This window comes from Cryptomeria japonica, chromosome 6 (assembly GCF_030272615.1).
Source record: "Cryptomeria japonica chromosome 6, Sugi_1.0, whole genome shotgun sequence".
Lineage (NCBI taxonomy): Eukaryota > Viridiplantae > Streptophyta > Pinopsida > Cupressales > Cupressaceae > Cryptomeria > Cryptomeria japonica.
In genome coordinates, this window is record NC_081410.1 from 102,509,212 (window position 1) to 102,535,387 (window position 26,176).

The window sequence follows — 26,176 nt, forward strand, 5'->3', positions numbered from 1 at the left end:
AATTTTTAGAATTTTTTTTCTGTATGCATCATATGACTTGTATATACATATATTCTGAATTTTCATTGTTTACATATATTCTCTTGGATATCAGTTTCATATACAACAAAGCATATCCTTCTATGTTCTAACAACCCATTTATGTGGTTCATTGCTGGCTTGTAGCCAAGATTTGTGACCAAAAAGTATTTTGTCTTCTAGGTTACTTCTTGGCCCGTTACCTGTTACAAGTGTGGTTGCCGTATCACCAAAAGATTGACCTGTTATTGCCCGATACAACCACTAGACTAATAGAATCCACAGGAGGCGGTTAAGCCATGTCACAAACCCCGAGCGCTGCGCTGCACAACATAAGGAGACCAAGGGCGCACACCTTGCAACATTACCATATTAGAGAAGCACCTTTCTCAGGAAACAATTGAAAGTTTGTGATCTAGATACTATAAGACATTAGGGGACTGCTCTAAATGGTTTGGATGGAAAGCAATATTGAACAACAGATAAGAAATGACAAGAGATATTTGGTTGTAATGCTCAGGAAAGATGATAGAACTGGAACAAAAAGCTTTATTAATCTGTGTGTTTTGTACCTGAAATTTTTTTGAGGGAGATTTATCTTAAAATTATAAACATAGAACTTAGAAATCAACCAAGACTGTCATACTTTCCTACTTGCTTTGCAAATGGAAGTTAAAATTGTTAAGAAAAAGGAAGTAGATATTACAATATTCGATGATGTATTAAACAATGGAGACAAAGACTCCTTATATAGATTTACAAAGACGATGTTTCTAAAAGAAACAATTGTGAACGGGAGGGCTCAAGATTTTGGGAGAAACCCTCTAGGTTTTTCCGTTTCTTTTGCCTGTGTGGCCGTGGGTGGGTCTTGTTCTCTGTGCGTAAACATTATGCACGACCTCTATTAAAACCCGCGACTTCTTTTCTACTCGTATTTTTGCGACCTCATCTTTGTGTCTACAACCTCTGTTTTTTTTCTTCCATGACAGCCGTTTTTTTTCTGTGCAACTTCTGGTGGTGTCGTGGTGGTTTTCGTGGCTGTGTGCGGCGGCCATTTTTTTCTTTTTCCGTGGTGCATCGTTTTTCTGGTCACGATCGTGTATTTTTCTGAAATCGCGATTTATTTTTTCGCAATTTTCGGGTGGCCCTTTTGTGTTTTTCGCGCGCTTTGTGTGACAAGGGTTTTTCCGGCTCGCAATCTGTCAAAATCACGATTGCCTTTTTAGGGCGTTGAGGCTCTTTTTGCATGTTTTTTGAAGCTCACGTCAGTTTTTTGCAATCCGTGCTCGCGTCTGTTTGGTTTTTTGCAAAATTGCGTTCTTAGTTATTTCCTCCCGCGATTCTTCGGCCCTTCTTCTGTTTCTTAGTATTGTTTGTGTGTGACAATAGACGTAGTCTATGTTTAAGTGTGTGCCGCGCAAAGTTTTTTGCACCCTATCTACTTTGAACGCAATTCATTTTTCACGATCTCCGTTGTTTTCTCTGCGATCGCGATTTCTGTGCCTTATTGTTTTTTGGTGTTTCCTTTGGTTTTTGGGTGACATCTCTGTACTCACGAATATTATGTCTCTTTGGCAGATTTTTTTAAATTTTTTTGCGACTTGGGATTTTTAATTTTTGTCCCTTAAAAAAAATTAATCTGGGTTTTTAGTGATTTTTGTCCCTTAAAAAATTTACTTCGTGGGTTTATAATTTTGCCCCTTAAAAAAATTATTCTGTTGGGTTTTTAAATAATTTTTTCTCCTAAAAAAAATATTCAGATAGGTTTTAATAATTTTCCCTTACAAAATTGTGGGAGGGTTTTAATAATTTTTATCCTAAAAAATTCTGTTGGGTTTTACCGTTTTTCCCTTAAAAAATGAAGCTTTGTATTTTGTCTGTGTCTTGGATTTTGATCGATTTTACACCTCAAAAATCGTGTCTGGTCATCTGTAATTCGCGATGTTCGTGTGGGATTCTGGGTTTTCCCAGATTTTTTCTCAAAAATCATGGGATACAGGTGTTACTATCTTAAGGTTTTTACTGTTTTTTTTAAAAAAAAAATGATGCTTGTAATCTTCCGTTTCAGGGTTTAGCGATTTTTATCCTTAAAAATTGTGGCTTCTTGCAGTCTGTTTTGGGTCATCATGCTCATCTGTAAAAGTTTGTGGACGATTTATGTTATCCAGAAGTTCTCCAGATTCTGAGAGAGTCAATAGCAGGCTCATCTTAGTGATAGGGTTAGTGGCAGGCTCTTGTCGCAGAACGTTCTAGGAAGAAGGGGGCAGCCTTTGTTTTTTTTCTCTTGGTAGTTAGAATGATGACCATTAAGGGAGGGTGTTAGAATAATGTATTGTTTCTTTAATGGTCATCTAGTTGTCTAGTTTGCTTAGGTAGTTTCTATTTGTAGTTTCAGTTCACGATTGTTTCTTTTAGAAACAACGCCTTTGTAAATCTATATAAGGAGACTTCATCTCCATTGTTTAATACATCATCGAATATTGTAATAGTACAACTTTTTAAACAAAAATAAATGCAGGAAGCTTACAAAATGCTGATTTTTTGTCCTAGAAAACCCTCAGCTTGGAGGAAAAAGCACTCTTTGTTAGTGGCAATGTGCCTTGCTACCCTCCTTTATTGATTTGCATAGAGATGCTACAACAAGCGGGCAATCTTGCCTTCTACTTTCTGCTCATTTCTCCTACAATGAACAAATCTGAAATATACAATAATCCCAAAGTTATCCAACATGAAAACCTATGCTTGTATGCTTCCATTACATGTTTATTTATAAGATTTCAAATGAACAACTAAGTAAACCCAGGCCTTGGGTGAAAATCAGCTGTCACTGGACACTGAAATGGAAAATCAACCATCACTGGAGGCTGAAATGGCACCTCTTTGTTTCATATTTCAAGTTTGAATGCCTGCCTGGTTCTTGGAATTTGCCACACCCACAGTACGGTCCTGGAAATTTTCAAACCTGCACTAAAATCTGGACTCTGATGAACCCACTATACAGTCTCTATCTAATACAGTTCTGCAGTACTGTAAAAAAATTGTTTTTGCATCTGAATTGAGTCTTCTGTTCATATTTTCTCATTTGCATACATTTTCCAGATCCTTTTGGATCAAAGATGCATGGTTTGTCCATCTTCCACTAGCTACGCTTGTGCTATGTATATGTAATGTTCCCATTTTCGTGAGCATCAGAGTTTGAGGGATTAGCTTATTATTTTGACTCTTGTAGGCTAACATGTTTGGATAGAGAGTCTCAGTGGTAGTTCCACTTCTTCAGTTCAGTATTGGGTTCATTTCCAGGGCGTTTGCAGTCAGTGTGTGGACTTAGTTGAGGGACTTACTATATAGTAAGTCAATTTGGCAGTAGTGTTATCTTTAGTCAGGGCACCTGGACACATGGGGGTTATTCAATGTTGACTCCAGCTTCAGACGGTACGTCAAAAGACTGAATATTGAGGGAGATATTAATATTTTAGTGGTTAAGTTATTAAATTAACTTATATGGATATTATAAAGTCATAAAGTGACTTTATTAAAATTAAAAGCCACTTAAATATTATAAAGTGATTTTTATTAAATCACTTAAGTGAATTTGGATGCCCAAAAGCAAATTAAACTATGGAGAGTAAATTAAATACTTTTAAATGTATTTAAATGACTTTGGGTGTACTTCCTTGGGAAACATGCCAGTTGGAGTTATTATAAAGTTTTATTATTAAGTTTATTAAAAAGTGGGCCACTTAAATAATACAAAGTGAATATCAAAAGGGTACATCCAAGTGGGGAATTAATTCAAATGTAGCATAAAGTGTATTAAATACATTTTTAATGTATTTAACTCCCTTCAAGAGGAAATCACACTTTTTGGAGAATTATGCCTTTTTGGGTTTATAAAGGCAAAGCAAGCAATTCAACCTCCATTATTGATTATTTGACATTGCTTGTTATTTTGCTCTGTGGAATTCTTTGACAAGGGTTTTAGAGGTTTGGCCATTGGAGAACAAAATTTCTTCGTGGATCTGTGATTGTGAGGCTGTGGAAGATCAGTTGAATTATTGCAATTGTGAAGGCTTCATTCAGGAGTCTTATTGTGCTTCAATAAAGATTATTTTATCCAAATATTGTAGATTTTTCAATAAGGAAAGGGCAAATCAGGTTAGACGCCCCTTTTAGCAGCATACTTCATTTCAATAATCAGCCGTACAATTTCCAGTTGCTGGCCGTACAATTCAGGCTTGGCACGTGGGGTCCAGGAAAGGGACGTTTTGTCCTGGAGGGCTGAAACGCCTTCCTTCTTGCATTTTGGTTGCACAATTTCCAACGCCTATCACATACAGGGTATTCCATCACCTTTTCTGGCGTGAAGAAATAATTTCCTGAACTTGTACACCTATTTTGGTCAGTTTCCTAGTTTTGGTTGGCAAACTCCAGAATTCTTTATTTAAAATAAGTTGAGGAACTACGGGTATGTTTTATGTATTAGTTTCATTTGCAGCAGTTATCTAATTCATAATATAGATTCAATTGCCCTATATTTGGTATCTATTCAGTTTTATGAGCAATCCTTGCTTGGTGCACTTGTTATTTTTTATTCAAAATTGTTCAAAACCCTTGAAAAATCCAAAAAACAAATCAGCAATAGTATTTCAGGAGAGTTAGAACCAACACGGTTCCTACAGTATACATTATGTTATAAAGTCTCAAATGATAAAGAACTATTATGGAATTAGAAAATATTGCTCTTCCATGTATGTCATCGATTACTGATCAGTCATAACATATTAGTTGAAACTTGTTAAAGAGGTTTCAACCAGCACACCACAAGGGTTTTACCCCTTGAACTTGCTAGGGGAATCCCACAAGTCATATATTGTGAGGACCTTGCCCATTTTAAAGACAAAGAGAGCAACATTGTTGCCACTTCGCTGTACAACTTGTTATCAGTGGATATTTGTGGTTTGATTGGTAGGTGTTTGGTGCGTGTTTTGATGATGCCACATCTGATCTTCATAGATTGCATTGTGCCTCTGCAAATCTGTGTGGTATCTGTCGGAGATGGTTTGACAATCTTGGAAGTACCACAAACCATAAAACATGAGTTAGCATTATTGTAGGCCATGAGAATGGGCTTTGCAGTATCATAGGAGTTGTATTCAGATCATTCATCTCGATTAGTTGCCTCACTTTGAAAAAGCATTAGTCTTGATTGTGTCAAGCGTAAGAAGCAATTGTAGAAACTTAGCCGTGTATAGTCTATGTCTCTTATGGTACATATGAGAGGATGGAATCACGTAGGAATCCTATACCTCTTACTGACTACTGCTTTTATGATACTTTGCAGATTGGCAATATAAATACCCTTGGGTCTATGCATGCATAAATGCTTGAGGACAACGTTGTAAATGTCAACACTGCATCACGTGTTATTTCATCTTTAAAATGGCATACGCCATGTGATATCTGGCATTGATGAATGACATGTACTTTTGGTGTTGCAAGAAGTGAACCATCTCAATTTGTATGGCTAGGGATGAGGCATGGTTGAAAAATTAGTGGCTTGCCAATTGCTTTAGAGATGGGCTCTTTATCTTAACCCCCATCAATTAGAAATCTAGATATCACCCTTGCAGCAACATTTGTGAATGACAGAGTTTCTTGCTTTGGCTTTAGGCCTATGCACCAATGGTATAGCTAGCACATTTGGTGATCATAAAGTTTAGTTTGCAGTTAATGTTTCCATTAGAGAGCTTGATTTGAGAATCTCTTGTTTTTGTTCACTTAAACTGTTGATTTTAGCAATCAGATTAGCAGTAAAGAACAGAAAATCAGAATGCAAGATAAATAAAAGACATAATACACATATACCCTGGGAAAACCTCCCTCTTGGAGGAAAAACCCAACAACAAGATTCAGATCAAAATATAACAATGTCAAAGATAGCCAAGTACAAATTCGCCCACCTAGGGCATGAACAAACTGACTTATCTGAATCTTGAATTCTGATTAGAATTTGACTTGTCCTTCAATCTGATGATAATTGCCACCTTTGACTGGATTCGCTCAGCTAGAATGGATTCACTATTCTCCAAGATGAGTTCGCTGACCTTAGAGCTTAATGGCAGACCTTCAAAGTATATTCACTGAGTCTTGTAAGAATTCGCTGTATCTTGAATCACTTGCAGATCAGATCACTGAATTGGATGAATGTGTGAATGGTGGTAGAATGGGTTAGATCGCCTTGTTTATATAGGAGATACAAGTGACCGATTTGCCTTAGTCGGTCATAATGAACTTGGCGCCAAAATACAATAAGTTTGAATTCCATTCACAAGTTACATGAATAGGTCTTGACCTATCATGTCATCACAAGTTATGTTTGTATTTACCTTAGCACGTTATACTTAGTTTATGTGCCCAAGTAGGACCAATCTCATATGGTCACAAGTTACATTAAGTTATTACAATATGTCTTTATAATTCAAATTAAATAATCCGATCTAGCTATTAATTTTAACACTCCCTCTTAGCTAGGGAGGATTATACCATATCATATTGTAATAGCATATCATGGACCTTTCCATGAAGTCCATCTTGCATTGCCCGCAGAGGATGGATCCACTTTGCATTGCCTGCAATGGATGGAGGAGGTCTTTCACCTCAACCTTCTCCCTGAGAAGGATTCAATGTCACCATGCATTGCCCACAGAGGATTACTCCACCTTGCACTGTCAGCAGAGGGTGGAAGATGCAACTTAGTGCATCACTGAGATTGAGACTCCCTCTCAGCCAGAGCTGTGTTCTCAACAACTCCAAGTCTCTCTCTGAAGTATTCAAACTTCACACGAGCTAGAGGCTTAGTGAGAACATTTGCAATCTGCTCATCAGTGCTGACATATTTCAGTTGAATGGCACCTCTCTGTACCATATCACAAACATAGTAATAATGAGTTTCCACATGTTTTGACCTGTCATGAAACACGAGATTAGCAGACATCTTAATACAACTCTGATTGTCAAAATGAATGATAGTGGGTTCCCAAGGTCGTCCTAACAACCCAGCAAGAAGCTTGCGAAGCCACACTGCTTCTCTTGATGCCCCACTTGACGCAATGTACTTAGCTTCTGCAGTACTCAATGCAATTGAGGACTGTTTCCTGCTGGCCCAGGAGATCACAATTGAACCCAAACTGAAATAAATTCTTGAAGTGCTCTTCCTATCGGTTACACTTCCTGCCCAATCAGAATCAGAGTAGCCTTCCAAGGTGATGACAGTGTTGATTGGATACTTTAACCCGTAGCCAACTGTGCCTCGCAAATATCGTAGAATATGCTTGGTTGCAACAAGATGAACATGCTTCGGTTTGTTAATGAACTGGCTAAGGGCACTCACTGCATAACAAATATCCGGTCTAGTGTTAACTAGGTACATCAATGATCCAATCAACTACCCGTACTTTGATGGATCTACAAAATCAGAGTTAGCTGTAGATAAACTCAATTTCTTCAAGTTAGTTTCCATAGGTGTAGACATAGGTTTACAATCCATCATACCAAATCTTTTCAATATATCAATGGTATATTTTCTTTGACTAAGGATAATTTCATTAGATCTTTGCCATACTTCTAACCCTAGAAAGTAATGCATTAGGTCTAGGTCCTTCATTTCAAATTTAGTGGCTAATTCTTTCTTACATCTAATGATGAGACTATCTTCAGCATTTAGAAATAAATCATCCACATATAAAACTAGAATTAACATTTCACTATCAAATACTTTAAAGTAAAGGTTAGAATCAACAACATTCTTACAAAATCCTAAGCTAACCAAGTACTTATCAATTCTTTCATACCAAGCTCAAGGAGCTTGCTTGAGGCCGTAAAGGGCTTTCTTTAGTCTGCACACATGAGATTCTCTACTATGAATCTCATATCCTTCTGGTTGTTCTATATAGACTTCTTCCTCAATGACACCATTAAGGAAAGCAGTCTTTACATCCATCTGATGTAACTTCCAGCCTTTAGCTGCAGCAATAGCTATAATGGTTCTAATAGAAGTATATCTAGCAACAGGAGCAAATGTTTCCTCATAATCTATACCTTCCTTTTGAGAAAAACCACGTGCGACAAATTTAGCTTTATATTTCTCAATACTTCCATCAACAGTATGTTTAATTTTAAACAACCATTTAGAGGATACAACAAATTTACCTTTAGGTCTAGGCACAATATCCCAGACATCATTCTTGATGATGGATTGATATTCTTCGTCCATGGCTAACTTCCACGCTTGCTGGTTCATGGCTTCTTCTACATTTAATGGTTCGATCTCAATAATGTTGCACATCATTTCAACATAGTTGGAGAGATTTTGAGGTCTCTTGCTTTCTCTGAATGTTCCTTGGGGAGCTGCAAACTTTTTGGCTTCTTGGATGGTGTTCCTAACCCAAAGTGGTCTCTTCTTACTAACTACAATGTCTCTGGGTCCATCAGTTGGATCCAGAGGCTCGGAAGGATCACAAGGCTCAATATGTTCAGAAGGCTCAATAGACTCCCTCTGAATCTCAGGGTTAGTATCAACATCCATATCTTGATTTCCATTAAGTTCTTTATCATTATCAACCAAGGAACCTTTAGATTTCTTAAGAGCAATATTTTCTTCAAAAGTTACATCTCTACTTACCTCAATGTACCTTTGTCCTGGGATGTAGACTCGGAATGCTTTGGAAGATTCACTATATCCAACAAGGACACCCTTCTTTTCGGATGGCTCTAGCTTAGTTCTCTTTTCCTTTGGTACATGAACATAGACAAGGCTTCTAAAGATCCTTAGGTGGTTGATATCAGGTTTGATTCCACTAAAGGCTTCTTCAGGAGTCATGTTCTTCAACACACGATGAGGGCATCTATTCTGAATATACACTGCAGTCTTAGATGCCTCGGCCCATAAGAAAGTTTGTAGGTCCTGGTCATGAATCATTGCTTTAGCAGCTTCAACAATGGATCTATTCTTTCTTTCAGCCACACCATTTTGTTGAGGATTGTAGGGAACACAAAACTCCCTCTTGATTCCTGTCTTTGCACAAAAGTCATGAAAACTACTTGAGGTGTATTCACCTCCATTGTCAGACCTTAAGACTTTAATTCTTTTTCCAGATAAATTTTCAACTAAAGCCTTAAATTCCTTGAACCTACTTAGTACTTCATCAGATTCTTTAGTTTTCAGAAAGTAAATCCAAGTCTTTCTAGAGAAATCATCTATGAATATAACATAGTATAGGAATCCACTAGGTGAAGCAACAGACATAGGTCCACATAAATCAGAATGAACAAGTGCTAATTTTTCTTTAGCTCTACTTTCACTTTTATAAAATGGACTTTTAGTGTTTTTACCTAAAGCACATCCTTTGCAAGTATCATCATGAAATTGACTAATTTTAGGCATACCTTTGACCATCTTCTCAAATGAGGGAAGTGCTTGGAAGTGTAAATGACCAAGCCTCTTGTGCCATAGTTCACTGATCTCAGGAGCCTCATGAATGAGAGCTTGAACAAGTTTAGCTGAAAGCTTGTATAAGCTATCATATCTATTACCAATGACGCGAGTAGATTTAAAACTAGATTTCTTAGGCCACGCAAGTACTCTACCCTCAGAAAACGCTACTTGATAACTCTTATTTTCTAGTGCAGAAATGGAGATAAGATTTCTTTTAATTCTAGGCACAAATAAAATATCACTAAGATGTAGAGAGATACCAGAATCTAAATTTAATGTAGTATCGAAACCTCTTACCGAATATCGAGCATCATCACCAATTACCACATGAAGATTGGATTCTTTCTCTATCAAGTTTGAAAGATACTCTTGGTAGCCTGTGATGTGTCTAGATGCACCGCTGTCGATCAACCATGTGTTGCAGTCAGTCGGTACATTGCTTGACAAGGCAAAGATGAAGAGGAAGTCTTCATTGTTCTTCTGTTTTGCAACTTCATTGAGATTCGCTTCTCCTTGCTTGAGTTGATTTTGACATTCCTTCACGTAGTGACCAAACTTGTCACATCTGAAGCAGCGAATGCGTGAGAGATCTCTTGGCTTCTTCCTTGAATCATGATTTGCTAAAGGTCTGTTCCTCTTGAAGTTGCCCTTCTTCCAATTTCCACCTTTCTTCTTCACTGATTGGGCTGCAAGCATGTGATGATCTCCTCCATGAGAGTTCCTAATTGCCCCCTTAGCAGCTAGCCGAGATTCTTCTTGGATGCAATCTCCCCTCAATTGTTCAAACTTGGGGAGCTCAATCCTCGCACTGATTCCTTGAATGAATGGTTCCCAAGTTGGAGGAAGACCATGGAGGGCAGTTAAGGTAAGATCGCTGTCTTCAACTTCCTTCCCTATTGCTGAAAGTTGATCCTTTAGATCAGTCATCCTCATGAAGTAGGAGGTGATAGATTCCCCTTTCTCCAATCGGATGTGGGTGAGCTGATTCCTCAAGACAAGAATGCGGCTAGTGTTGTTGACTTCATACATCTTCTCCAATGTGCTGAACATCTCTCTAGCGGACTTCATCTTGGAGATAGATGACACAATATGGTCTTTGACGGGATCAATGATCAACCTTCGAGCTTGAAAGTCCTTCCATTCTTCCTTTTCTTTTCCATCAGTAGGTTCTTCAACATCCTTGCTAATGTATTCAGCAAGATCATTCAAGGTCATCAACATTCTGACTTTCCAAGAGGTGTAATTCGCAGAACCTTCCAACCTGTCTTCAGCCCTAAGAGAAGACGCCATGTTGTCTAAACTTTTGAACAGTAGGTTAGACTAAAAATAGAATTGATAAATCTGATTACTAATATCTACGAACCAAGCTCTAATACCATGTTGATTTTAGCAATCAGATTAGCAGTAAAGAACAGAAAATCAGAATGCAAGATAAATAAAACACATAATACACATATACCCTGGGAAAACCTCCCTCTTGGAGGAAAAACCCAGCAACAAGATTTAGATCAAATTATATTAATGTCAAAGATAGCCAAGTACAAATTCGCCCACCTAGGGCATGAACAAACTGACTTATCTGAATCTTGAATTCTGATCAGAATTTGACTTGTCCTTCAATCTGATGATAATTGCCATCTTTGACTGGATTTGCTCAGCTAGAATGAATTTGCTATTCTCCAAGATGAGTTCGCTGACCTTAGAGCTTAATGGCAGACCTTCAAAGTATATTCACTGAGTCTTGTAAGAATTCGCTGTATCTTGAATCACTTGCAGATCAGATCGCTGAATTGGATGAATGTGTGGATGGTGGTAGAATGGGTTAGATCGCCTTGTTTATATAGGAGATACAAGTGACCGATTTGCCTTAGTCGGTCATAATGAACTTGGCGCCAAAATACAATAAGTTCGAATTCCATTGACAAGTTACATGAATAGGTCTTGACCTATCATGTCATCACAAGTTATGTTTGTATTTACCCTAGCACGTTATACTTAGTTTATGTGCCCAAGTAGGACCAATCTATATGGTCACAAGTTACATTAAGTTATTACAATATGTCTTTATAATTCAAATTAAATAATCCGATATAGCTATTAATTTCAACATAAACAACCCCCTTTGAGCATTGTGTTCCACATCTAATCGGTGGCTGCTTTTATGTTACCTACATTTTCCTGTCTTAGATTTTTGTAGTTTCTTGTTTGAAGGTAATTTTTTCAATGTTGAAGATGCGTCTCACTAGCCCTTCATGTTAGATTCTTCCTTAATGGTTGCTATGTAGCAATAGGCTTACCTCAACGTCATATAATATAACCTTAATTCATGTCCTTGGTACAATTGTTGCCATTGAATATTGCACCATCATAGATACTAAAATATCATTAGGGAGTTACATAATGTCTTTGGTAGGATGGTTAGCACAAATCCTCCAAATTTTAGCAATCAACTCAAATCTTTGCTCTTATTAATCACCAAGTTTACGATGCGGGCAAGGTGCAGCATACAAAGACTAGAATAAGGAGATTAAATTTGATCAGCTTGTTGGCAGTGAACTGACCAGATTACAACAATATCAAATCAACATAATCGATCAATGCCAAAATGGCAGGTAGTGATATGCAAATTTTGATCATGTCAAACTGGCAGATAACAAGCGAAATATATAAATGCCAAAATTCTTAACTATATCATCCAATTTTAGTTCATACCAAATTGGTGGATAATGATATGAAAATAAAATGGATCTAGCAGTTAAACCGACCAGGATCTTCTGACAATGATAGCATGGATCTTCTGACAATGAAAATAAACTAACACCTTTGCATGATGAGCTGAAACACAAAAAGATTGAGATCAAACATTTGGGAAAATATTTAGAAAAGCCAAAATCTGAATTCCAAAATTTAAGACTAAAGATAAATTGCATGCTGACTGATATGAAGGCCTTTGCTGAAATTGGTACAGCCTTTTTCATGACTGATATGGACTGATATTTCTGCTGTAGCATACTGTACGACAATGAAATAATGCTGAGACCAGCCAATAACAGGTGTGATTCAACCAAAAACCCATATGTCACTTCCAACTTCACGTATGACCAACTTTTTATGGTAATGGTATTGCCCAGCACAGAGAGTACAACCCATTCTAGGTGTATGGCCTGGAAAATGAGATTTTTATCAACAATTTTAACCTTTAGGAAAGCTACAACCCAAGTGTGAAACAGTATGGCCAGAAAATGGCGGAGTATGGTCAACATTTAGTCATTAAAACCTTGAAATTTGTATGCAACACTATAGATTGTATGGACCCCTGAGATTTCATCACATGCACTTTAAATTTGCTCCAATATAAAACAAGTGCAGCGAGAATAATATAAACCAACAAATTGTACAGCTAGGGAAGGAGTTGTATTGTCTGCATGGGATGTTAAACTCACCAAAATTCTAATAATTAATAAATAAGCAACAATATTATTGCATCACCTTTTAAGAAATTGAATCCTAGAAATCTTCAACAACTGTAGTACAATGGTAATCCTTGTGTAGAATTGCTTTTAATGGCTAGGAGGCTTTTCCTCTCCGAAACCATATAACTAGAGGGTTTTCATTCTTAGGTGAAGAAAGAAGAACTCACTTTTATTTTTGGAATTGAAATATTGATAGAATGAGCAAGAAGACTTTTTCAAACAATTCTCTTTATGCAACATTTTCAAAGGAAAATAATATCCCTCAAAATTTCAAAATATTCTTTCCTTTTCAATACTCACTTTTTCAAGACCTTGGGCTTAGGACACTTTATAATTAATGATAACAACCTTTCTAAATAATTAAATTTAAGTTTTTTTTGTTTAAATTATGAGTTTTTTTTTGAAAACTTAAATTTAATTATTTCCCTTTTTAGCACCCGATTAGCTTATGGAAAATTTTGAGAAAAGTAGGATAAGGTTCTTTATTAATTTTATGCTAGAGAAGGTGGCAATTTAAGATAATATTCATCTTTGAAAGTCAGTAGGAATTTGTCCTTAAGTTAGTTTAGAGTTTTCTTTTGCTGGACCTTTCTCAGGCTTTCTATGACTTCTTGAAGTATGAAGAGACTTTTAGAAGTTCAATCTTGATCTTTTCTTCATCAGAGAAGTCATTCAAGAGAAGTACAATTTGAACTGATCTATCTAGCGTCTACTGCACTGGCATTGATTTCAACCTAAACACAAGATCATTTATATTCTCTTGAAACTTTGGGCTGGGGGACTAGACCTATGGAAGCTTTACCTAAGGATTGAGTTGATGGAAGATCATGGAACAAATGTGTTTAAGGATTTCTGTAAGCTGGTAGTATATAGATGTTTTTTTCTATTGAAGAGCCTTTTCAGCTATGTTATTAGTGAGCCCATTGATTGTATCATGTGATTTGCGCATTCTCACCATTTGAACTTGTGTACAATGACACAGAGGATAGTTTGAGAGGACTCTTTGTTGAATGTTGAATTTCAGATTTGTTGACCTCATTTTGTGGGACATACATTATCAAGATTAGCCACTCTGATTCTGCTGATCCAAATCCTAGGAGATATTTGGGGACAATGCCCTAATCTTTTAGAATCTAGATGTGTTTGTTATATGCAAAAACAATATTGAATAACACATTGGAAATGAAAAGTGACTTTTTAAGAGTGACATCGTGATCTCTGCATGGAATACTCACGGGGGTGATGTATGGGCCATCAATCTTCCGTTGGCTATGTATATACACTGGTAATTAATGATAATTATCAATATGGATGTTTATGCATTAAGTTACAAAGATGTGGAACTTGAAGAATTGCTGTGAAAATTGAAATACTTGCTCTTCCATGTGTGAATCTTCCTTAACCCCTTAAGGATGAAGATGATAACATTATTGCTAACACTGATTGCTGTGTTAAGTATGTTGCATGCTTGGATGCTACCACATTTGATCTCCTATATTGTTTTGTGCCATTAGAAACACGTGTGTAGTATTTGCTGGAGACAGATTACTGATCTTGGAAGTACTATGGACTTGTGTAGGTGATTCAGCAGTTCTGCAAACTAAAAAACATGAGTTGTTATTATGGTGGTCCACGAGAATGGTCTTGGGAGTATCACTGGAGTTGTTTGGAAAATTTACCTGGATAAGTTCATAAAGAAATATAAAAAATTAATGCCTATGGGCTTTTATGATAATGTTTAAGTTCTTTCAAAATTCTGTGATCAAAATAGAAGAGATGGAGATATGTTCTGAAAGTTGTATTTTATCTGCTATAGCGTGTTTTAAAGATGCACCACACTTGTCAATTTCGGTGTGTGCATCCTCCTCAATGTAAGCATGCTATATAAGTGGATGAGGGGTTACGTAGTGAAGAGATATGTCTTCCCACGAGACACATCTCTTCCCTACGTACCTCTCACCATAGTATATAAACTAGTCACCATTTACTTACCCGATCGGAAGGAGTGCGACTTGTTTGAGAATCGCTTTATCACCCGATACCATGAACAGTGTAACCGTTGGTCAAATGCAATAAGTTAACTTTGGTTTCATATATCATTAGTTAACATTAACATATTAGTATATGTAATCAAATTAATATATATATATATATATATATCGGAAGCATGAAATAGTACAATAATCTTTAAACATATCAGAAGTGTATTCCCCCCCATTGTCTGTTCTTAAGTTTATGATTTTCTTACCTGTCATATTTTCTGCAAGAGCTTTGAATTCCTTAAATTTAGAAAGGATCTCTTCAGACTCTGTGTACCTCAGAAAATATATCCATGTCTTCCTAGAATAATCATCTACAAATATTACATAATATAAAAATCCCCCTAATGAGGGTACAAACATGGGTCCACATAAATCAGAACGAACTAATTCTAATACATTTTTGGATTTACTGTTGCTAGAATTAAAAGACCCTTTAGTATTCTTTCCCAAGGCACACCCTTTGCAGGCTCCTTCAGATTTTTTTGACTTAGCTAGGGTAAGCCGATCACCATCTTCTCTATCTTAGGTAGGGCATGGAAATGAAGGTGCCCTAATCTTTTGTGCCAATGTTCATTCGAATTTGGATTCTCATGAATCAAGGCTAGAGGTGGAGTGGTGCAAAGTTTGTAGAGGCTCCCTTGTCTTACTCCAACGGTGTGGGCTTTCTTGATGGTGGAGTTCTTTGGCCAAGCAAGTACCTTTCCTTCCATAAAGGTTCATCTGTAACCCTTATCTTCAAGTGCAGAAACTGAGACAAGGTTTTTCTTTATACCAGGTACAAATAGAACTCCAGTCAGTTGTAGGGATATGCCTGACTTTAGGTTGATATTGCAGGTTCCTATTCCCATAAATGGATAATTTGAGTCATCAGCAATTGTCACTTCTTCATTTGAACTTTCCACAAGTGTATCTAGGTGCTCATGAAATCCAGTGATGTGTTGAGATGCTTCGCTGTCAATCACCCATGTGTTGAAACTGGAGGTGACTTGACTAGAGAGGGCTGAGTAGAAGACTAGCTTCTCGGAATACTCCCTTTCTTAATTTCTGTCATTGAAGCTTGTTGTTTGATCCTGTCTGGACACTTCATTGCATAGTGCCTATATTGGTCACATTTGAAACATTGTACTTCAGAAATGTCTCTCTTCTTCTTTGAAGACCTCTTCCCATTTGAGCTGTTGTCCCTCTTTCTCTTAAAGTTCTTCTTCTTTCCTTTCTTGTGGGAATTAGAGTTTAGTACTTGAATGTCTTCATTACCATTGTTTTGTTTTATTCCTCTTGTGACAAGCCAAGATTCCTCTTGAATGCAATCGGTTTTCAATCTATCAAACTTAGGAAATTTAGAACGAGCGCTGATTCCTTGAATGAACGATTCCCATGAGGTAGGAAGTCCATTTAGGGCCATCATAGCAAGTTCTTTGTTGTCTACTAGATGTCCAATAGTGGATAGTTGATCCCTAAGCTCAGTGATCCTCAAGAAATAGGATGTAATTGTTTCTCCTTTATTCATCTTTATATGGTGTAGTTGATTCTTTAGGGTGAGAACCCTGCTAGTGTTGTTGATTTCATAAATGTTAGCTAGTGCTTTGAACATCTGAAAGGTTGTCTCATATTTAGAAATGACTGGTACAATGTGATCTCTTATTGAATCCACAATTGTCTTAAGGGCCTTCTCACTGTCCTTGCTCCATTGAATTTTCTTTGTATCATCAGAGGGTTCAGGAATTTCACTTTTGACATGGGAGTCAATTTTATTTTCTTTCAAAACAAGCATGATCCTGAATTTCCAAGATACAAAATTTGATGCTCCATCTAATCTATCTTCAAACCTAACTCCGGTTGCCATTAGGATTATGGGAATGTGATCTTAGCAAGAGCTTGGTGAAAGTTTATGAGATCGTTACAGAATTTAAATATGATCTTCCTTAACTTCGCTCTGATACCATGTTAAGTTCTTTCAAAATTCTGTGATCAAAATAGAAGAGATGGAGATATGATTTGAAAGTTGTATTTTATCTGCTATAGCGCGTTTTAAAGATGCACCACACTTATAAATTTCGGTGTGTGCATCCTCCTCAATGTAAGCATGCTATATAAGTGGATGAGGGGTTACGTAGTGAAGAGATATGTCTTCCCACGTGGGAAGGCACATCTCTTCCCTACGTACCTCTCACCACAGTATATAAACTAGTCACCGTTTACTTACTTGATCGGAAGGAGTGCGACTTGTTTGAGAATCGCTTTACCACCTGATACCATGAACGGTGTAACGGTTGGTCAAATGCAATAAGTTAACTTTGGTTTTATTTATCATTAGTTAATGTTAACATATTAGTATATGTAATCAAATAAATATATATATATATATATATATATATATATATATATATATCGGAAGCATGAAATAGTACGACCAACGTTACAAAATTAACACTATGGACTTGTGTAGGTGATTCAACAGTTCTGCAAACCAAAAAACATGAGTTGTTATTATGGTGGTCCATGAGAATGGTCTTGGGAGTATCACTGGAGTTGTTTGGAAAATTTACCTGGATAAGTTCATAAAGAAATATAAAAAATTAATGCCTATGGGCTTTTATGATAATGTTCTAGTGGAAATAGGGTGTTCAAGTTAACAATGAAATGAAAAAATGTTCAAACCCATGCCTGTGTTCAAATGATCAGGAGGGGTTAGTGCTCCTTGTCTATGTTGTATATATTGGTATTGATTCTAATAATACAACCCAGAGTTTGTTTCTTTTATGGGTTGATAGGACTATATTGTTAAATGTGTTTCTTTGTGCTCTCATTACATAAGAGCAGCATGTGTAGGTAAGCCAGAAAGTACTACAATCTGATTTAGTGTTCCTAGCTATTTACCTGATTTTATTTATTTCAATCTACTCTTTAACAATTGTTCTTCTATGTATACACCCTTTATTACTGTTTGAGCTATCCATCTACTTTTTAATTAATTACTATTTACTCTTTACAGCTGTTCAAGCTGTGAACTACTTCATATCTAGCTAACTATACAGCTGTCTTACTCTTACTTCATTTCTGTGAGCCTGCATGCATGTGAACTATCGTTAATTTTTAAATACATGGTATACCCTCATATTTCTTCCCTAGTTGGTTGAAATTATTTCCTATTTATACCTGATATTTGAGAATTTCTTTGGGAAAGCTGACTTAGAGAGCAATTCGACATGAGTTGGTAGAGTTCCTTTTTGGCCAACATAGTATGTTACCGAGTGGTTTTTTCCCCCTTGCAATTGGTGCTGGCCCAAACATGAAGTAAAGTATCTTTGGCCGATGGTTATTGAAAATTGAGAACGACAGTCATAGGAAGATCAAGTCAAAATTTATCAGGTTTGATTGCGTGAAGAATGGTATAAGATGCTTAGTTGTGTGTTTCAATTTGTGATGTTTGTTGTAAAAAACCTATGCTTATTGAAGTGAAGCTAAACACGATCATCAACTTGAAAGGAATAAGGATTTTGATGTCAGTCATGAAGTGCCTTGAACTTGGTTTGAGTTAATTGAAGGTCCCAAATCTTTTTGTGCAGCTTGCCCTAATTTTGCACGAAGGTAGAATCTCTTTCTTTCTCCTCTTGCTTGTGGGATGCATCTTGAGTTGTAAGAGAAACTAGAATTTATAAGGTGCTAAAAATTAAATGCCATGTGGAAAAATGAGTAGTTTAGTTGGAGCTATGTTGAATGAAATGCAGAGTGTGGACTAAAGTGACTCAATTGACAATTGACAACCAAGAAGCTTGCATAATTATTGCCAAAAGTGATTCAAGAAGTGTGAACCATGATTTGAAATGATAATGAACAGAAAGATAGAATTGTTATGGACATGCTATAAGAATATGTCTGTATCTTGTGAAGTATCAATTGTCTTCGACAATGGCATAAAGATATCCATTCTGGAAAACTGGCAAACAATCACAAATCTACGATCATTCTGTCATTGACTGTTTGGCAAATCACGACTGAAGTCCATGGAAATTTATTTCCATGGTCAAGAAGGCATTGGTAATGGTTAATATGCTCAAAGTTTTCATTGAAAGGCTTACATTGAATGCAATGAGAGCACTAGCATGTTATCTGTTGGTTGAAAATTTTGTACACTTGGGGAAATATACAAAATTGTGGTTTCAACCACAGCGTGTGAGTAAAACTCTCCTAATTAAGGAAAGGCTCCCCCTATCTAACTACAACTTTGAAAATAAAATAGGATGGGACAACAAGCTTTCTTCTTCCTTTAAAAAAGACAATATCCTTTTCTCTTCACAGAAAATGATAGCGATTTGATATAAACAGTAGTAACCACTTTAAAAATGAAATGAGAGAAAGGAAATGAAGTTTCCTGAAAGCGCAAAGACTTCCGTCATTTCCTTCGGGATGGGACAGCAATATCAAGCTCAAAGACTTGATTATGTGAAGTCCTATCTACCCTTTTCTATACTAATGCTATAAAGAACAAATTATAACAGCTCAAAGACTGAAATATCTTATTCTTTTCTACTTAAAAGAATGGGAAGTAGTATAAGCTCAAAGACTTACAGCTGTTTCTCACAAAATCTACTCCTAAATTCTCCTAAGAACAAGTGAAAGCACAAAGACTTACAGCTTCTCTCAACAAAATATTTATTTTAATCTATATTAACCTCAACTACTTGCAGCACAAAGACTGCAAATCAGATGTGATTAAGCTCTTTAAGAAACACTTGCAAGAAAGATAATATAGAACACAAACTCAAGTATGTAGCACAAAGACTCGAAGCTTGAGCAATTTCTTTCTATTCCTTTCAATTTTTGAATTCACACATGAAAGCTCAAAGACTTCTTTGCTGTAAATTTGGCAGAGTTTTTGCTTGCTTTCCAAAAGATAAAGATTACAAAGGACCCCTCAAGTATTTATAGAAGAGGAGCCTTGAGAAAAAGGTGGGAGGATCCTAACTAACTTGAGAGATTCTCTCAACCACCAAGACTTATTCAATAACTAACTAAGACTTCAATAACTAACTAAGACTTATTCCAACTATAGTCCTAATTGGACACAACTTGTAGTTGCCTTACATGTAATTACAAAAGTGCAAGTAATGTGTTAACTTGCTTTTTACAAAAAATACTTTTACATGTAACTTGTCAAAACAAAATTACAACTTAAAGATTACAAAAGTGGAAAAATACAACTAAGTGTTGAAAAACACTTAAGTTGCAGCACGTGAAGACACGAATCCTTTAAACTTTTGGATACTCATTTGTAGTTCCTCGGAATTTGGTTCATGGGTGTTCTTGGCAACAACCATGGTCTTCACAATAGTGTCATGACACCGGAGGAGTGCAGAGTTGTTTTTATCCAGGATGGACTGGATTTCATGCAAAAAGACTTGGTGTTTCATCAACATTTGAATTGAAGCGGGCGAGAATTGTTCGCTCTTCCATTCATTATGAATCCTCATCTGTAAATCAGCAAGAACTTCTTCTTCTGGAATCAGCTCTCCATCCTGACTTAATATGTTGCAAGAGGCCCTTTCACAATGTGAGACAATATCTTGGAAAACCTCACCCCGAAATCTCTTTGCATCACCGATCTCCTCAATGAGGGATTTAAGAACAAGGGCCTTGTTTTCCAAGAGCTCTTCAAATTCCAAGTACATGACCCTGGAAGAGATAATGGCATGCTCCTATAAAACACTCAACTGTTGTTGGGGCATGGTACGCCAGATTGTCAAACTTTCTTCAACACTTTCCAGATTCTTTTTGAAAGTATTAAAAGTCTGATCCAGTTTCTCCTCAATGGTTTCCAACTTAGACATCATCTGAAAAATGTCTTTCAATATCTGTGCACATAGATCATGAAGTTGATCAACCCAGGAATCCAGTGCTTGTACCTTCTGAGCAGCCCTTTCCCCTCCACGAGTTGATTCTTGGGAACCAGAAGAACCTATGGAGTTACTCTCTTCAGCAGCAGGTTTTGTGATTTTATGAACGGCTGCCATAAGTTGTCGGTTTTCCTCTTCTAGCTTGTCTTTCTTTGCTAGAAGTTCATCACACCTTTGTACCAACGAAGCTACAGAAAACTGAGCATCATGTTTAATGACCTCATGCGTTTGTTTGCCCAATTCTATCCTTGTAACCTTATAATCAGCAGCTGACATTTCTTCAAGTGGCTTATCTGCAATGGGTTCTACAATTTCAGCTACCTTCATCTTGTTACTGTCAATGGTTACTCTGGAGATAGTCTTGGCCTTCTTAGCAACCTGTAATCTGGACTGTTTTAGTTGTTGATAATTAAAGGCATCAGGTGAGATTTCTTGCTTCTTCCTTTTGGAGTAAAAGAGCTAAGCCATGGGGGTAAAGTCATCAACTCCCCTTCAGTAGCAACTGTAGGCAAAGGAGAAGCAGTTTCTGTTTGAATCACCGTGGTCATCCTGGGAGGAATATTTGTTTGGACAGCGACCACGGTTTGCTCAGTTACCAATGGGCATGTAGATTGCCTCATAAACTCTTCAAAATCAGAAGTGGAAGTATCAATTTCTGACAGTTGGATGCAAGTAGGAATATCCTTAGGAACTTTCAACACACTCTCTTGTTGATGATTAGGGGGTGGCTCGTATGCTGAAATGGGAATGACATTCTGAGGAGATTCATCCACAAGCAAATCAGGATCAGAAAGAGGTGTCTCAATGGAAACTGGGGGAATGATCTCATGAGGCGAGTTTGAAACCGAAGACTTAGGAGCATCATTAGATTGCTGCCCTTCTTCTGGATTATCTAGATCAACCACCTGAACATGAAATTGTGATTTTTCCTTCCCACGAATTGTTGTTTCCTCAGGAGGAAGCACTACTGCCCGACTTACTCGCAATTTGATCCTTGTGCCCGAAGACGATGCACCTTCCTTGTTGTCAATCTGAATCTCAGACTTATGTCCAAGAGGCCCCGTAGAATCATCTTCTTTTCCAACCTTGATTTTTATAAGTCTAACAACATTATTTTCAGCCATGCGTTGGGGTTAGCCAAGATAGGCTGAAATCTCTCAAGGATGGATGTGCACTCTTTGTGTGACCATTGGATCAAAGGAAATGGAGCTTCCTCAACCCTCCGAGAAATGTATTCAGGATCAAGTATGTGCCCATCATCAATCATCCCTTGTGGGATGTCTACCAAGTTCAAATCAACAATTTGCTCAACAGTGAACCTGCAGTAATCCATCTTCAAAACTTCGGCCTCTGTGCGGAGATCTATCCAAATGTCCTCAATGCGATGCACGTGCACAAAGGATTTTTTGATCTTCTCCTTCATACCTTGGTAATCAAAATCAGCTCTAAGTTTAAACCTTTTGAGTTCAATTTCCTGTATTTCAGTCTCCATGGCCTTAGCTTTTACAGATGTGATAAGAGAATACCGGCCAATTTTTAATGGGTTTGTTGTAGAGATCCCCATTCCAACCTTGTGTTTAGCAGATTGAAAAGTGTGGACAGCCATGATCTAGTCTTCCCAACTCCATAAGAATGATCCTGTCAGTCGGGTATCTAGGAAGCATATATGGCTGACCACTATAGCATCCGATCCTCATATAGGTGAAGGTGGGGAACTGTAAAAACAAACATCTGTATTCGTACACCCTTTGCCATGCCTCATCTGATACTCTTTTGTTCCTCAGAGTTCTGTCAAACTGACACATGAAATATCCGAAGAATGCATCTTGGACTCTTCTAAAATGCAGTCTGTTGGGTCTCAAAGGCAACTGATCATAATATTCCCAAACTGGTATAAGTGAGCGATCACCCTTGGTAGAAAGACCTGGAAAGTGTTTAAGTGAAGCTGCCAAGTATACCAAATATGAGTTCATGTAAAAAGTCATGGTGGAAGGAACTGCTGCGAGTTGTTCGCACAAGGCATCGCTGATGACTTCTCCCCATGATATATGATGCGACTGCCTTATGAACATGATGAACTGGTACATCCATGGCTCAAAGACATTAGAATGCTCGAGGCCCATCATCTTGCTGAGAAGGGTTATGGTGTCTCCTATCTCCCATTTGAAATCGCAGCGGTACAACTTAGCCCACCTTGAAAAGGAGGCTCATGGCTCTTGGATCCACCTGTTGATATGCCGCTTACAATCTTTTTCTCTCTTCATGTAATACTCAGCTGCACTTTCTTTGGAGATTTCCATGTAAACAGGTGTGGGAGGTATTCTGAAAACCTTCTCGATCGTATCTGCATCAAGACGAATTATTGCCTCACCATCATCATTTTTGATGATTCTTGTCTCTTTGTCAAAATGATGGGCGCAGGCGAGAACAAATTCAGGTTCTAGGGCAGCCACCGGGAAGGAAGACGCGTGATGGATATGGCTATCCAACAGCGGCTGCATGTTGTTATCTTGTGGATCTTCCACCCTCTTGACAAACTCTGACATATCCACGTGTCCTATTTCCGTGTCTCTGATACGATCCAAAGGGGAAGAAACTTGGGAAGGTGCAACGTCGTTCTGATACTTGTCATACTTCTACTTCATCTTTTTTGGAACCGGAGATGATGGCAAATCTGACATCGATTGGAAACCTGGAATACTTGAATGAAGACTTAAAAGTGTTAAGGCAACATCATAGTTAGCTGCAAATAACATTCTTCCTTCTTCAAAATGGGAAAAACTTTGATTCTTGAACTTCACGATTTTGTGAGAGGAAGAGGGGAAATATATGGAAATGGGAAAAACTTGACTTTGACCAATTTCGGATCTTGCGGAAATTTTTGCAAGTATACAAGTTGGAAAGAACATACATGCAATCGGATTTTTAAAACCCGAATGCAAGTATACTTGTAAATTTGCAAATGGAGAAATGGATGGAAAATGAGAATTTGACTTGCGGAAAATGACGGAAATGGAAAGTACGGATATGGGATGTTAATGCATGGTAGCTTATGCAAGATAAGATCTTCCTAACCTTCCTTGTTCTGTTATTTATCTACATGCTTCATGTCTGATTTATATTGCATATGATTATCGGATTGTACAAACATTGCTTATCATTATGCTATCGGGCTAACAACCCGATAGCATATTAATGTCAATTGTTGATTGGCATTAATATGCTATCGGGGTATTAACCCGATAGCATATTAAATGCTATAAGTTATCGGGTTAAATTCGCCGATACATACTTGCTAGCGGGTGCATAAACATTGGCACCGATTCACATCTGTTATCAAGTTTAATTATATTGGGCATATTTGTTATCGGGTTTAATGAATACACCGCTTCATTTGGCATTAACATTGGTTAACAAATGCACCGGTTGGATTATATACATCATGCACTTTAAATCATCGGTGTTTATATGAACTGATTCATTATATTGATCAGTCATTATATTATGATATTACAATATGCTATCGGGGGTTTTTGAACCGATAATCAGCATTTTGTTAATGGTATAATCGTAAAGGCACCGATCAATGGGTTCATTGATCGGTCATGCCTAAAAAGGCATGACCGGTCAATACACCAATTGACCGGTTGCCTAAATGATATATATGCCAATTGAATTCATTTGGAGGAGACATAGAAAATATTAAATGATCTCTCTCCTTCAGACCTGTAGATAAAAATCAGAATTATTAGACATTGACATAATTCCTCATATCCATATATAGCATTCATAGTTCATAACTTGTTCTTTAACTGAAATTGAAATAACTTTACATGGTATCAGAGCCAAGGTAATCGAACCTAAGGCTATTCAATTTTGATAAAATTCAAGGACTAAGTTACAAACTACATCACATTTCCATAATGGCCAACGCTATCAGATTCGAAGATAGACTCGGAGGTAGTGAAGATTTTTCAGCTTGGAAGTTTAGAATCAAAATGATTTTAAGAGAAAACAAAGTTGATTCATATGTCCAAACTAAAAGTACACAACCAGAAAATGAAACCGAGAAATCCACATGGATCGAGGGAAATCTAAGTTACCGGTACTTCCTAGTTTGCTCCCAAATCCGGATACGATACGTACCGGATTCGGATTCGCCATGGAATCCCTGTGGATTCGAACAGGGTACTGTTTTTTTTAACCTGAAACGTATCCGTGTTTTTAGACACGAACCTCGACGCATCCGATGTAGACGTGGCGATTCCGTAGGGTTTTTTTGCCGAATCTGCACGTGCAAAAATGTCGAAGGTTTTTTCACATCGTTTTAAACCCTAAAGTTAAAAAAAAAAGAAGAAACATCCCACGAAAGCGCAGGAGGAGGGCACGGGAGCCACGAAAACATAGGAGGCCGCCACGGGTTGCACAAAAGGAGGAGGCCGCCGCCACGGGTTGCACAAAAGGAGGCCGCCACGGGTTGCGGGTTGCACAGGAGGAGGAGGCCGCCACGGGTTGCGGGTTGCACAGGAGGAGCCACGGCAGAGGACGCGCGAAGGAGCCAAGACGGGAGGCGCCATTTCAAGCTTGCAGGTAGGTTGTTAATTTCGAAATTTTTATAATAGTTTGTTAAATTTTTTATTTTTATTATAGTTTGAATTTATTAATTTTAAATCAATTAATAGTTTGTTAAATTAAAAGTTAAAAAAAAAAACCTAATATAATTTAAAAATTACAATTTTCGATTTTTAATTTTAAATAATTCATATTTAAAATAATAATAATTAATAAATTATTAACCTATTAAAATAGTTTTATAGCTTTTATTATTTAAAATTAAAAATCGAAAATTGTAATTTTTAATTTATATTAGGTTTTTTTTTTAAACTTTTAATTTAACAAACTATTAAGTGATTTAAAATAAACAAAGTTCAAACTATAATAATAAATTATAAAACTATTTTGCTAAATGTTAAATATATAAAATTAAATTTAATAATTTATTTAAAATGAAAGTGAAATTATTATAATATTAATTATGAAAGTAATAACAACATTTAGATTTTTACAAACTTCTAAATTACACAATAAGTAATTAAATATACCTATTTAAAATTTTAAAATAAATTAAATAATAAAACTATTTTGCTAGTTAATAATTTATTAGTTATTACACAATAAGTAATTAAATATACCTATTTAAAATTTTAAAATAAATTAAATAATAAAACTATTTTGCTAGTTAATAATTTATTAGTT

General features: G+C 36.8%; 1 protein-coding gene across 6 annotated transcripts in view; it reads left to right on the forward strand.

The window, feature by feature from the left end:
* LOC131050126 (histone-lysine N-methyltransferase ASHH2) overlaps positions 1–26,176 on the forward strand; it is a 123,152-nt gene that overhangs the window by 56,388 nt on the left and 40,588 nt on the right. The gene's annotated exons all lie outside the window — the stretch shown is intronic.